Here is a 12554-nt window from a genome sequence, read left to right as displayed (position 1 = left end):
CATCAATACCTTAAAGATTAAAGAAAGATACGCAAATATAATATCTTCTTTTAAGTGTAAATATCTAAATTTTAAGTATGGTATACATGGGTTAGCTCTATCGAACTCAGGGCTCGTTATGTTTTTGGGATGGAATTAAAATGTTCTAAACTATAAAGAACTTAGAATTTAAAGGGATTGGTAATTTATTCTAATTAATAACTCATTTCGGGTCGGGTTAGTTTAGTTCAATTGATTAGACACCACACGGACACTAAGATTTTCTTCTCGGTAGGTTGATTGTGTGGACAGCTGTATTTGTGTTCTTTTAAGTACACAAAATAAAACAAAGTTATATGGTATAAACGCGATGGTTTATCAGATACAACATAATTTTCACTATAATGGTAAGCAACATATAACTGTGAGCGTATAACATATGCGCCGCATATGTTTGCCTATATATATAGTTTTCTTGTTTCTTGTAATGGTAACTTTTCATTTCCATTTTGTTTGAAGTAAAATTTTATTTATCTACTAATTTTCGTTATGTTTCATCGCTCTTCAACGATTACATGGCACATATGTTAAACGCTCACAATAACTTATAATAGTACCATCATCATACTTAATTATAAAAGTAAAACATTGCAGTACGTTATAAATGGTAAATATGCACAAATTTCACCATAATGCTAAAACAACACAATTCCATGGCTTAGCCAATATATCCAATTCCTTATTGACAAATAAACTAAAAATTTAAACATAAACATCAATACATACTTACACCATCCTCTTTCAACTCATGTGAGGCTAGCATGCCACTTAATTAGCTAGGTTTTAAATTTTTAATTACTCATGCATGGACCATGGTGCTCAGATGTTGATTACGTACGTATATCTCCAACGTCTGAAATAATTTCAGTACCAGCTAAATTATGGTCTTCTGATCTTCTTAGAAAGCGTATAAACGGAGAGCCAAACGAGAAGCAGAAGCGTTATGGAGGATATGAGCGACAGAGAAATTGAGGCTGCAAAGCGTGAGCAGAAGGAACCAAAGTTGTCACAGAACTTAGCCCATTTCGCATGAGAGTTTCCTTTGTATCCAATGTATCCGACTCCTCCTGATGCTCCTGTAGCTGCAGCCACGATGCCCAATAACAGCTGCACCATGCCCATTTTATATAAGTTAATAGCTTAAATCATGGCCAGTTATATTTTATTAAACTCAAAACGGTTGCAGTTGTTAATTATTAGAGAATTTACCAAATAGATATTTTTGAACAAAAAACTATTCACAACTGGCAAAGAAATTCAAAATACTAAACCAAATAAGCATAATTAACAGAATTTCAACATATATAACTTAATTGGTCACCTCTAGGCACCAAGATATATAGAACAGACGAATTCCATACAATAGTGAGTTGGTAACTCTTTTATAATGACAAGGGTCTCACGAGGCTACACACAAGTGCTAAGCATGAATAAAGAGGCCAAGACATGGCCTAACTTGGGCATCTTGGAGAGTTTTCACTAAAATATTTCAGAGTCTCCACAAAAAAATCTATAAATTAAGAGTCCCTTTCACTAAAAGTTTTTTTTTTTTTTTGTTAGAATCCTAACACGTATAAAACATATTTTTCGTATACGATTTCTAAAAGGCAGACAATCACCCTACATAGTCTTGGAAGCTATCTAGCATACTGATTATATGTTCTGTTAAATATAAAGATTAAACGAAGTTAAACTAATAAAAAATTCAAGAGATTGCGAACTTAGGGCCAGAGTTGTGATAGAGAGAAATAATTAAATGCGAGTCAAACATGTCAAGCAAGAAAATTAGGCTTCATGTGACGCCCAGTCAACAAAGGGTGAGTTTTTATTTTTGGGGTGTAATGGTGTTGTGGCCTTTTATATATATATATATATATATGAGATGGTTCAAGAGAGAAATGATATTATTGCAACAAATGCAAGAAATGAATATGGACCACTAGTTTTGTTTTAAGTTTTAAATGCTTAAAGTTAAATAAAGAAAGTATTAATCATTCTCTTTCTACAATTAATATAACTAATAAACCATAATACTTATCTACTTAATTAATATAACTAATTAAATTATTATAATTGAAAAATATTAAGAACTCATTTATTTTTATAACTTATTTTTTGTGTCTTGAATTTTTATCCTACACAAGTATAATTTATTCATACATTAAAATTTCTTTCTATCCAAAACTAATTTCTTCCAACTCAATAAATTAATATCCATCAAAACATACTTACATTATGATGAATAATACCAAAAAACTATTTTATATGTGTTTGCATTAAAAACCAACAAAAAACATACAACCTACACAAAAACGTATAATCTACATTTATTCTAAGAATAAGACAACATATAACCTACACACGAAAAACATATAACCTACACACAAAATTTACCATCAATGAAATAACACGCACACGAAAACATATAACCTACACACGAAAAACATATAACCTACAATTTATTCATACATTAATTTCTTTTTATTCAAAACCAATATCTTCAAACTCAACATATTAATATCCATCAACACGTAGTTACATTGTGATGAATAATACAAAAAACTATCTTACACATGTTTGTATTAAATGTCAATAAAAAATATATAACCTACACAAAAACATATAACTTACACTTGTTCTAAAAATAAAAAAAACATATAACCTACATACGAAAAACATATAACCTACGCATGTGTAGGATATGTGTATCGTTGTGTAGTTTATATAATTGTTGATGTCAAATTACGTAAGTTGTATGCTTTTTGTATGTTGTACGTTTTTATCGCTCAAAACAAGTGTAGGTTATATAACTTTGTGTAGGTTATATATTTATTGTTTACATTTAATGGACACATTTGTATGATATTTTTTTTATTATTATTTATGACAATAATTTTTATAGGCATACCAATTGAAAAAAAAAATATATTATGTTTTGATATTTAGTGTTAAAAAACATGCTAATAAATTGAGTGGAAATTATTTTTTTAATATGAAGAATAGTATTATATGAATAAATTGTATTTATGTTGAATAAAATGAAGAATGTGTAAATAAAAAATAAAACCAAAGTAGTGTGTTTATCTTTTTAATCACTATATTTAAATTAGTTTGATATATTAATTAGAGAGAGATTTATTATGGTTATATTAGTTGTATTAATTGGAGAGAGAGTGTGCATTTATTGTTGCATTTACATCTTTTTTATTTATTTTTAAATATTTAAAAAGCTAAAATAAAACTAGTGGCTTATATTCATTTCTTGCAATAATTTAATTTCTTTCTAGAACTTAAACCTATATATATATATATATATATATATATATATATATATGTGTGTGTGTGTGTGTATATATATAACACAAACAAATATAATAATAAAAGAAAGAAAAGGGAAGAAGGCGATAAAGAGTTGGCACCCCCTCCCCTTTTATCACCCCACAAATCGGCAGGGGGGGGGTGTTATCGCCATTGTCGCCGGATTTCACCCAAACAAGGCGCCCAGTACGGGTGGCCTTAGAGCATTCTCATCCAATGCCCTATATTTTGTGAGGAGTGTTTTTATAATTTAGAGAGGGATTTAGGGTGTTGTAAGTAAAAAGTTTTTATATTTTAGAAAACGTAGTGATTTTTCTGTTTATTTGAAAAGTTACTGTTCACCCACTATAACTTTTTAATATATTTTGAAAGTGGTTGTAAGTGAAGGAGAGATAAATGATAATGATAAATGTATACAAAATATTATTTAATTAAAAATAAGAAAGAAAATATAGTATGTTTTTGTGTAATTTTGGATTTAAAGATACAAGGTTGGATGAGAATACTCCTAGAGAACATTAAATATTATGCCGCAGACTTCAACTTAATTTATTATTATTATTTTTTTATTTATTTCAACTTAAAGTCGTGCCAACTTGGATTCATGTTAAGGAAATGAGTATGGTTCAAGAGCTTACAGCATCAAATATCACAAAATGAAACTGTAGCTTTGTGAAGCTTCCTCCAAGCTTTATCAGAATCAACACGGATATAACCCCGGTGATTGCGCTGTACAGGCAAGCTACCGATAGGCGATAGTGCTGCTACAAGGTATCTAAGTAATATATAACCACAAATAGTATTAGTCACAACTCACAATCATTATTCTTTCAAAGTTAAAATTTGCGTTAACACTAGCTAGTTCTATATCGGATTTTCGTTGATGCACTTACACGAAAGCCGGGGACTGGTTGAACTTTGCAACAAATGGTATCGAGACGGGCCCTAAATGGATCTCTTTGGTTTGTTTGGAAGTGACCATAATGATGAGTGCAACCAAGGCAGTTGCAAACAGCAAGAACCTCAATCCAATATCAGCCAGCGGTCCAATACTACGCGTGTTTTCCGGTTGTGTTCCTGATTCCTTGGTATCAGTGGATGCCATGAATGTGGCAAATTGAAGGTTGGGTTTCTCTCAAAAGTGTGGATTTAAACACGATAAGATGGATATTGGTCCTACAACATCGTATTCAACATTAAGTCTATTTTGTTATTATTTCATTTGATGATTGAACGGAACTGTTTGCTCCCGTGATCAAGACTTTTAAGTCTTTTTGTATTTTATTTGCATTTATTGTAACGATTATCGAATTGTGTACGTTTTGCTAAATAATAAAAACAAATTGTGCAATTGGAAAATTGTTTTTATTAGAAAAATATCAGAAGTTAAAATCATTATATTTGAAAATGTAGCACCCTTAAATGGAAATATGAAATAGTTGCCATCCTTACGAAATTAAGAGGTAGATGCGTTGAATGTTGATACAAGGCGGGTTTTGTCTTCAGGGCCAGCTCTAGGAGGAGTAAATTAAAGTAAGGGCTTTAGGCCCTCATTTATATATATAGGCTTACAAACCGAAGTTGAACAAAAAAATATACTAAATTATTAAACCAACCTTTAAGTTATTTGAAAAACAAATATATTTGTGCGCTTTAAAAGAAACAATAGAAGTTGATTTACTTGATAAAAACATCGTCTATGTGTGTGTATGACGTAAGAGAGGGGCCCACCTTTCCGTCCGCAAACTAGTCTACAGCCACGGACTTGATCATGGCCAACTTTGTCTACAAAGGGGGCATCCGGATTTGACACAACGAACTTTTGTTGGTGCTTTTAGTATTGGAAATTAGTGCTATTGGTTCGATTGGATCACCCAAGCAAATTCGTCAAATTTGTCTATAGCGCATTGTATTATTATACGGTTTACGTTTACCCACGAAGCATTTCAAGTTGAAGCTTCCAAAATTGATTTGTTAATATATCTATTAATCTGGTATTTTCATTGAAGAATTAGATAGGCCAAACTTATTGGAGATACGTATAAATTCATTGTATATATATTGGATTGTATCAATAACATTTGGCTGTTAGTGGGTTATATATGCTGACTGAAAGACATGTTGCGTAAGAAAATAGATAGATGTTAATGCAACTTGGTACAATGTAAGTGGTCCTTTAACAATGCTATGGTCGTTGTCGCCAACTTCAGTTCGGATTACAACATTTATAGGACACATGACCTAGGATATTGAGTTTTAGTAAAGAAAAAAAATAACCTTGTTTTAAGCCCATTCTTTTAGTAATCTCTAAATTCATTTTATACAACGCTGTTACACGAAGTAGGCACAAATTCCACACATGAATTAGATTCATTGCACCCTCTGTTCATTGACATGTTGTTATTCTAGCTAAGAAGTTTATACACCCTAATCGATCCACGACAAATTAGCAGTTCCAACATACAAATTGTCAAAACCAGAAGTCGTGTGTAAATGTTTGGACTTTGCTGTGTGTTCTCATTAATCGTGATTTTCGTGGACTGTAGAAGTATTCTAGATCGAATCTTTATACTAGAATGGTTGTTCAATATTGATGTTCTCTAACAACTTTACCAGAGGTCTAGAGTTTAAATAATTAGCACCAGGAGCTTGCTTCATAGATCCATGTAAAATCTCAAACTAATGTGCACTCATTCATGTTACATTAGGTTTCCAAATAGAACAATGTAAAATGGCAAACTAATTTGTTCTCATTTGTGACTTTACTTGTTGGCTAGCATGCTTTGTGGCGTCAATGAAGATACTATGCCAATCAGTGGCGAAACCAGGAATATTTCGTTGGGGGATCATAATGGTATTGTTTTGGATTCGTAACTCGTTAGTGTACACATGTTACTTTGTTGGTACTAGAAACTGGTAATCATAACCTTCAAGGTCTCGTATCTTGAAATCATTGTAAAATAATGCTTCAGTTTCAACATTTTTAAAAACATTAACATAATTGTCACACCCCAACCTACGGCACAATATGTCGGGACGCAACGTTGATTGTTGAGTAGCTCAAAGACACTAATTAATAGCAACAATGACTATCTAATTAATTAACAAAATTCAATTACACATTTACATTATATCCAAATCAAATCATACAATAGTCTTTTAACTATATAACCTAAAGGTACTACTTAGCGTACTTCACTTCATCAAGCAACTTAACCTACAACATTGTAAAAATAGTATTTGTCAACAAGAGGTTGGTGAGAAATCATAGGGTTTGTATATGTATAGTAATGATATAAAACAATCCAAATCACACCCGGTGGTGCTGAGTCATCGTGTTACGCGATGGCCATTCAGAAAGGTCATTGCGATACGCGATGAAACCCAAAACTTTGCCTATATAAAGAGGAACTGGGTATTTCACAACAGCATCCCAAACACACCTCAAACTACACACACATAACCTCGAATTCCATGCCACGAGTACGAACCCCGAAGTTCTGATTGTTTAAGCCCTAGTTTGCGAAGTGAAGTAGAAGTGTTGCCTGGTCGACCTTAAGCTGTAAACTCCAAGTACCCGTATAAGGTAGGGATTCCGCTTAAGTTTTTTATTATTATGACTTAGAACCTAGTCGGGGATAAACCTAGACTTAATTTGATCAAATTTAAATATAAACATAACTTTTTATATGCAAAGGTTATATTCAAATTAATGACTTAGAAACACAGTTTTACATACAAAGGGTATAGCCGTATAGTCAAATTGATGTTCTTTCTTGAAGAAGAAACCTAACATTGATGTTCCTTATGACAGTAGATCGTTGATCTAGTTATTTATACAAAGTTATTCTCGTACTATAGGTTTGAGGTAACGCTCAAGCATAAATCAATGAAATGCACTGATCATAACAAAGGTGAATACGCTCAAACTTTACAAAACTCTTTAACGATTCATTATACAAAAATGTGTATGGGATTAAATATCCCTAAAACTTCGGTATCTGCTGACATTCGAACAAGTTATACGTGTGTCTAGATCCTTACATAAGTGGGCAGATGATAGGCATACCCCACCACACTTAGTACATGTCCTATCTCATTGAGCCAATTTATAGGGCTGTGAGGGTTGTATTATGTGATATAGTAGGTACATCGGTCTATAATTCTGTTGATTGTTTCAAGTATGAATTGAAGGCTTATATACAATCATTTTAAGTGTCAGCATGTTCACCAGCATGTGCTACTGATGTGTTCTATAAATTGTTTTACATGTAATGAGGATAAAGAGTAGAAGATTGTGGTTTAGCAATTAGTCAATCTAATGGCTGGTTTTCTATCTTTCATCCTCCTATTTCAAAAATAGATCAAAGCTTTCAAAGCAATCAATCAATTATAAATTACCTAATCGATAGTTTGTAAATATCAAATCAATCAATCAACTGTAAATACATAATCAATTAATCAATTAAAGAAATCAATTTCATGAACAAAAGTTCACAACATAGATGAATTGATGCTTGCAAATTGTACCAACCCATCAATTGAAGCTTGTGAATTGAACTAATTAAGTAACCAAAGCTTTTTGTAAATGGGATTGATTGGTGATTTGAAGCCTGCAGCTCAGATTTTTTGAAACAACCAAAAATAAAAAAGAGTATGATAGTGATATGTTGTTGGTTGCTACACTTCAAGGGTTTATAAATGATAACTAGGGTAATTATTTTCCTAAGTAGAGTAATTATATTATTAGAAATTATGACCTAAACATATAATTAGAGTAATTTTGTCATAAATAGAGTAATTATATAACTAGTATTGTGAGTAAACATAAAACTCGAGTAATTTTTAATTTTCAATTTCAAGTAGTGTAATTTTATATTATAAGTATATAAGTATAGTAATTTTCAATTTCAAGTAGTGTAATTTTATTACAAATAAAGTAATTTTTCACTTTCAAATAGTATAATTTTATATTAGAAGTAAAGTAATAAACATTTATAAGTAGAATAATTTGTGAAACAAGGGGTTCATCATAATTTGTTTTTCATAATTACTCTAGGTATATAAATAATTACTCTAGCAGAGTAATTATACTATCTTCTTCTACACCTGAATATCTTTTAAAAACCCTAAAATATTTTTAGTGGAATTTGATAAATATTGGTAAACAATTTCATGAAAGTGATTAAATGGCAAAACAGGTCCTTTATGTTTTCATGGTTTTTCAATAGTCATCCTTTAGAAAACTTAATAACAAAGAACATCCTTTAAGTTTCAAATTCCTCTCATGTTACGTCCTTTGTTACTAACAGAGTTAATTTTTTTTGTTAAATCTGGTCATGTGCTTTGCACATGAGAGTAATTTAGTCATTTTTATCTATTTATTAAAAAAATCCCTTCACCTACCATCCTCAATCCCTCCTTATCTCTTTAACATTCATCATCTTCTCTCCCCCCCCCCCCCCCCTCACACACACAAAGCCACCACCACTACCACCATCACCAACGAACCACCACCACCACCACCACCACTTGTCGTCTACCGAAAATGCTGAAAAAACTCCGGTCCCGGCGACGCCCCCATTACACCACCTACATCTGCACCTTGATCGCCGCCGTCCTCCTCCTCCTCTCCGTCTCCATCCTCAACCGCCGCTTGACCTCCCACTACCACTCAGACCAACTCACCTTCGATCCCCTCCTAGAAGAAGCCGACCCCGACGACCGCAACTCCTCTCCGACGACCAGATCAGAAGGTGTGATCTGTCGAGGGTTCGATAATCGATCCATTAATCAGTGGGAGGATTATTCTGGTTTCGATTCCAATTCCGAAACTAGGTTTCATAATAATATAATTTAGGGTTTGGTTCAGATGATGTTGTTTTGGATTATAATGTTAGGGCTAAACTGGGTTTCATAATAATACTAATAATATTAATTTAGGGTTTTGTTGACGGTTGGGAATTGATGTAAAAGAGGATTATTAATGACTGGAGGATGAATCATCTACAAGTGATATAAATGGAGCTGTGATGGCATTTAGAAAGCACAGGTAACATAACTAGCATCTGTGTCTACTGTGATGGTGGCGGAAAATGATGGTGGTGGCGGTGGCTGGTTGTGGTGGTTTGTTGGTGATGGTGGTAGTGGTAGTGGCTTTAAATGTGTGTGTAGAGAGAGAGAGAGGGGGGGGGGTTGAAGATGATGAATGTTAAAGAGATAGGGAATGAAGATGGTAGGTGAAGGGATTAAAATGTTTTTTTAATAAATAGATAAAAATGACCAAATTACCCTTATGTGCAAAACACATGACCAGATTTAACAAAAAAAATTAACTCCGTTAGTAACAAAAGGACGTAACATGATAGGAATTTGAAACTTAAAGGATGTTCTTTGTTATTAAGTTTTCTAAAGGATAACTATTGAAAAACCATGAAAACATAAAGGACATGTTTTGCCATTTTATCTATTATATATATTAAAAGGTGATTTCTTCTCTCACATATTTACCATTTAATTTATTATTCATTTTATCTTTTTGTTTTTACTATTTAGTTTTAAGTCTACTATTGTGTTTTTATTTTTTATTGCTTAAGTTTTACTTTATTATTTCTAATTTATATATGTTTTAACTTTTAAAAATACAGTAGAGATCGGTACACTATCCGATGGTTTTTATACTCTTTATTTTACTTTTTGTTTCAACTAATTATAATATTTAACAAATGATATTTTAAACTTTAAATTTTAAACTTGAGCAAGTGTCGGCGTTACATGCTTTATTTGTCGGTTAAAATTTTTTTAAACTTTGCTTTTGTATTTGTTATATGGTGGGTCTTTAAAATGACCAAAACTTTTTTCATAATTTAAAATTATCACATGGTCAAATGTTTTTTTATATATGCATTTCTACGTTTGATACCATGCCTTTAAATTTGATTTTTTGGCTTACTAATTCATGTTTACCAATTTGTGTTGATATTGTCGATGCTAACTCAATTTGCGTCGGTTTGAAACTGTAACATGTTTTAATTTTGTTCCGCATATGATAGCTTGTTATATTTTGGATTTGGCGGGTTTATTCCTTTTGTTTACTTTCAATATCGTAATCCGATACAGGCTGATTTTGCATCGACTCACTGCACATTTGTGATTTATCTTTTTACTTATGTTTTTTGGTCAGTTTGATGGTCCCGGCGCGAAACGCGGGGGTCCTAAATCCTAGTTAATAAAATAATTGGTTGATTTGGTGTATTGCTTTGGGAAGATGTTTTGAATGAAAGGATCTAGGAACTTGTTACAGTTTTCATCTTCACCAATTGGGTAGATTGTAAATCACTAGGGGACTTATCTATTTGGTTGTGATTCGAGCAACGTTTTCATAACCGGATCGGACGTCAAACCGGACATGCTACCGGGTCACTGATTCAACCTGTCGGACCAGCCGAACAATTTCGGGGAAAAAATGACGGAAAAGGCTGAAAAAAAGTTTTTAGAAAAAAAAAATACTTTTTTCATAGAAAACCGGTTCAACCGGTCCGGTTTTCCGGTCGGACCGGTTAAAGCGGTTTGAACCGGCCGGTTGACTAGGAGCCGAGCGAACTGCACATAACCGGACCGGTCGGTGGACCGAATCTCGGTCGCACCGGTCCGACCGTCCGGTCCGGTCCGGTCTCAACAACATTGGATTCGAGGTTTTTGAGTCATCATTTTAATCAGAATTTTCTTCACGGTTTTAGAGTGTTATTGTGTGTATATAGATATCTTTGGCCCTCTTCTATCGTGAGACTACAAGCCTTAGCGGGATCAAGTTTGTTCTAGCCCGTCTTTTCACCATTAATTCTTTATTGTGGTAGGATCTAGCTAGGGTAACCAAGAAGCAGGACCAAGGCATCAAGTTTTATTGGGGTGTCAATTTTGAAAAAAAAAGGAAAAAAAGAAATAGAATTTAAAATCAACTATGTACTTTACTTTACCTTGGTCAAATTACCAGCTGATCTCTCAACCTTAAAAGTTGTCTTTTCTAGCCTGAAATTTTCGGGATGTTACACGTGTTCTTGTCCAAGCTTCGCCACTATAATTAATAATATAAAGACTAATATGATTCAAGCAAAAGTTTTTACAACTTTAAAAACAAATTGCAAGATTTAATAAGACAATCATAAACATATGTGATTAGAAAAATAAAAGCCGCACGACTTTTAAAAACCCCTACACAAGTATGAAGATAAGACAGGTGAAGAACGTAAAGACTAATTCTGATTAAAAAAAACAACCTTTTACAATTTCACATATAGGGCAGAATCTTAAGATTCATGAGATCATCACATCCATATCTAAAAAGACGATAGGCACACGACCTTTTGAAGTGTTTATAAAATAAAAGTCATACGACTTTAGACTTCACAACCATGTATGAAAGACTTTAGATTTTAGCAAACCAATAAGGTAGTGTCGCCTTAAAATAACCCAAAACTACTTTAAACTACTCAATTTAGGGGGTATTTATTCAAAAAACCAATAGGATAATGTCACCTCAAGTCAACCAAAACAATTCCAATTACAATCCATCTACCTAGCCCGAGTACATATATTTGGCTAGCAACTCTGAAGGAGGGGGGGGGGGGGGGGGGATTGCTATAGGGTACCCGGGTACTCGGCTTCACTACTCGAACCTACTGAGTAAACGACCCCGTCCACCCTTATGATGATAGCTCATCCACACGTAGAGCTGGTTCCAGATTTGGTACTTTACCATTATATAATGTTTCTAAAAATTGTTTTCATTTTAATGACACTTTATGACTAAGAATGCCTATGTAACCAATTAATAACATGTTTACAAACTATGTTCAGGGAACCTTTAGATCTTCATACGATTACCTTTTACCCTCATTAATCACCATATGATAAAACTTCCTTTTCTTTATAAACAGTCCAATAGACTAGTACAACATGGCACAAGAAAAAAAAATAAATACTAAGCTAGTTTGCTTCAAGGCTAGGCAATGTTTTCTATGTTGAAGTGTTTTACTTGGTCTCCATTATTGTTGTGGGCCTTGTGGCAATGTGTGTGACATATAGACAGGTTCAAATTATTCAACACCTGTGGGGGGCAACTGATTTGAAAAAATAGTCTTAACCATCAATAATATAATCTTTTACTTATATTAATATCAACTTCACAATCACAAAAC

At 32.8% G+C, this 12554-nt stretch overlaps 1 pseudogene across 1 annotated transcript; it reads right to left on the bottom strand.

Annotated features, from left to right (window-relative positions):
* Positions 1-697: 697 nt before the first annotated feature.
* Positions 698-4502, bottom strand: LOC143626220 (CASP-like protein 1; annotated as a pseudogene). Its single transcript, XR_013152397.1, has 3 exons — positions 4247-4502; positions 3996-4121; positions 698-1146 (listed from the first exon to the last, which is right to left on the bottom strand). The product of XR_013152397.1 is annotated as a CASP-like protein 1 (transcript).
* Positions 4503-12554: the final 8052 nt, after the last annotated feature.

The sequence above is a fragment of the Bidens hawaiensis genome, unplaced genomic scaffold (genome assembly GCF_021521415.1).
Source record: "Bidens hawaiensis isolate Kalapana, Puna unplaced genomic scaffold, B.hawaiensis_p1.1 tig00004283_1, whole genome shotgun sequence".
NCBI classification, from domain to species: Eukaryota; Viridiplantae; Streptophyta; class Magnoliopsida; order Asterales; family Asteraceae; genus Bidens; species Bidens hawaiensis.
Note: the sequence above shows the minus strand (reverse complement) of the source record. Positions and strands in the feature narration are given on the sequence as shown.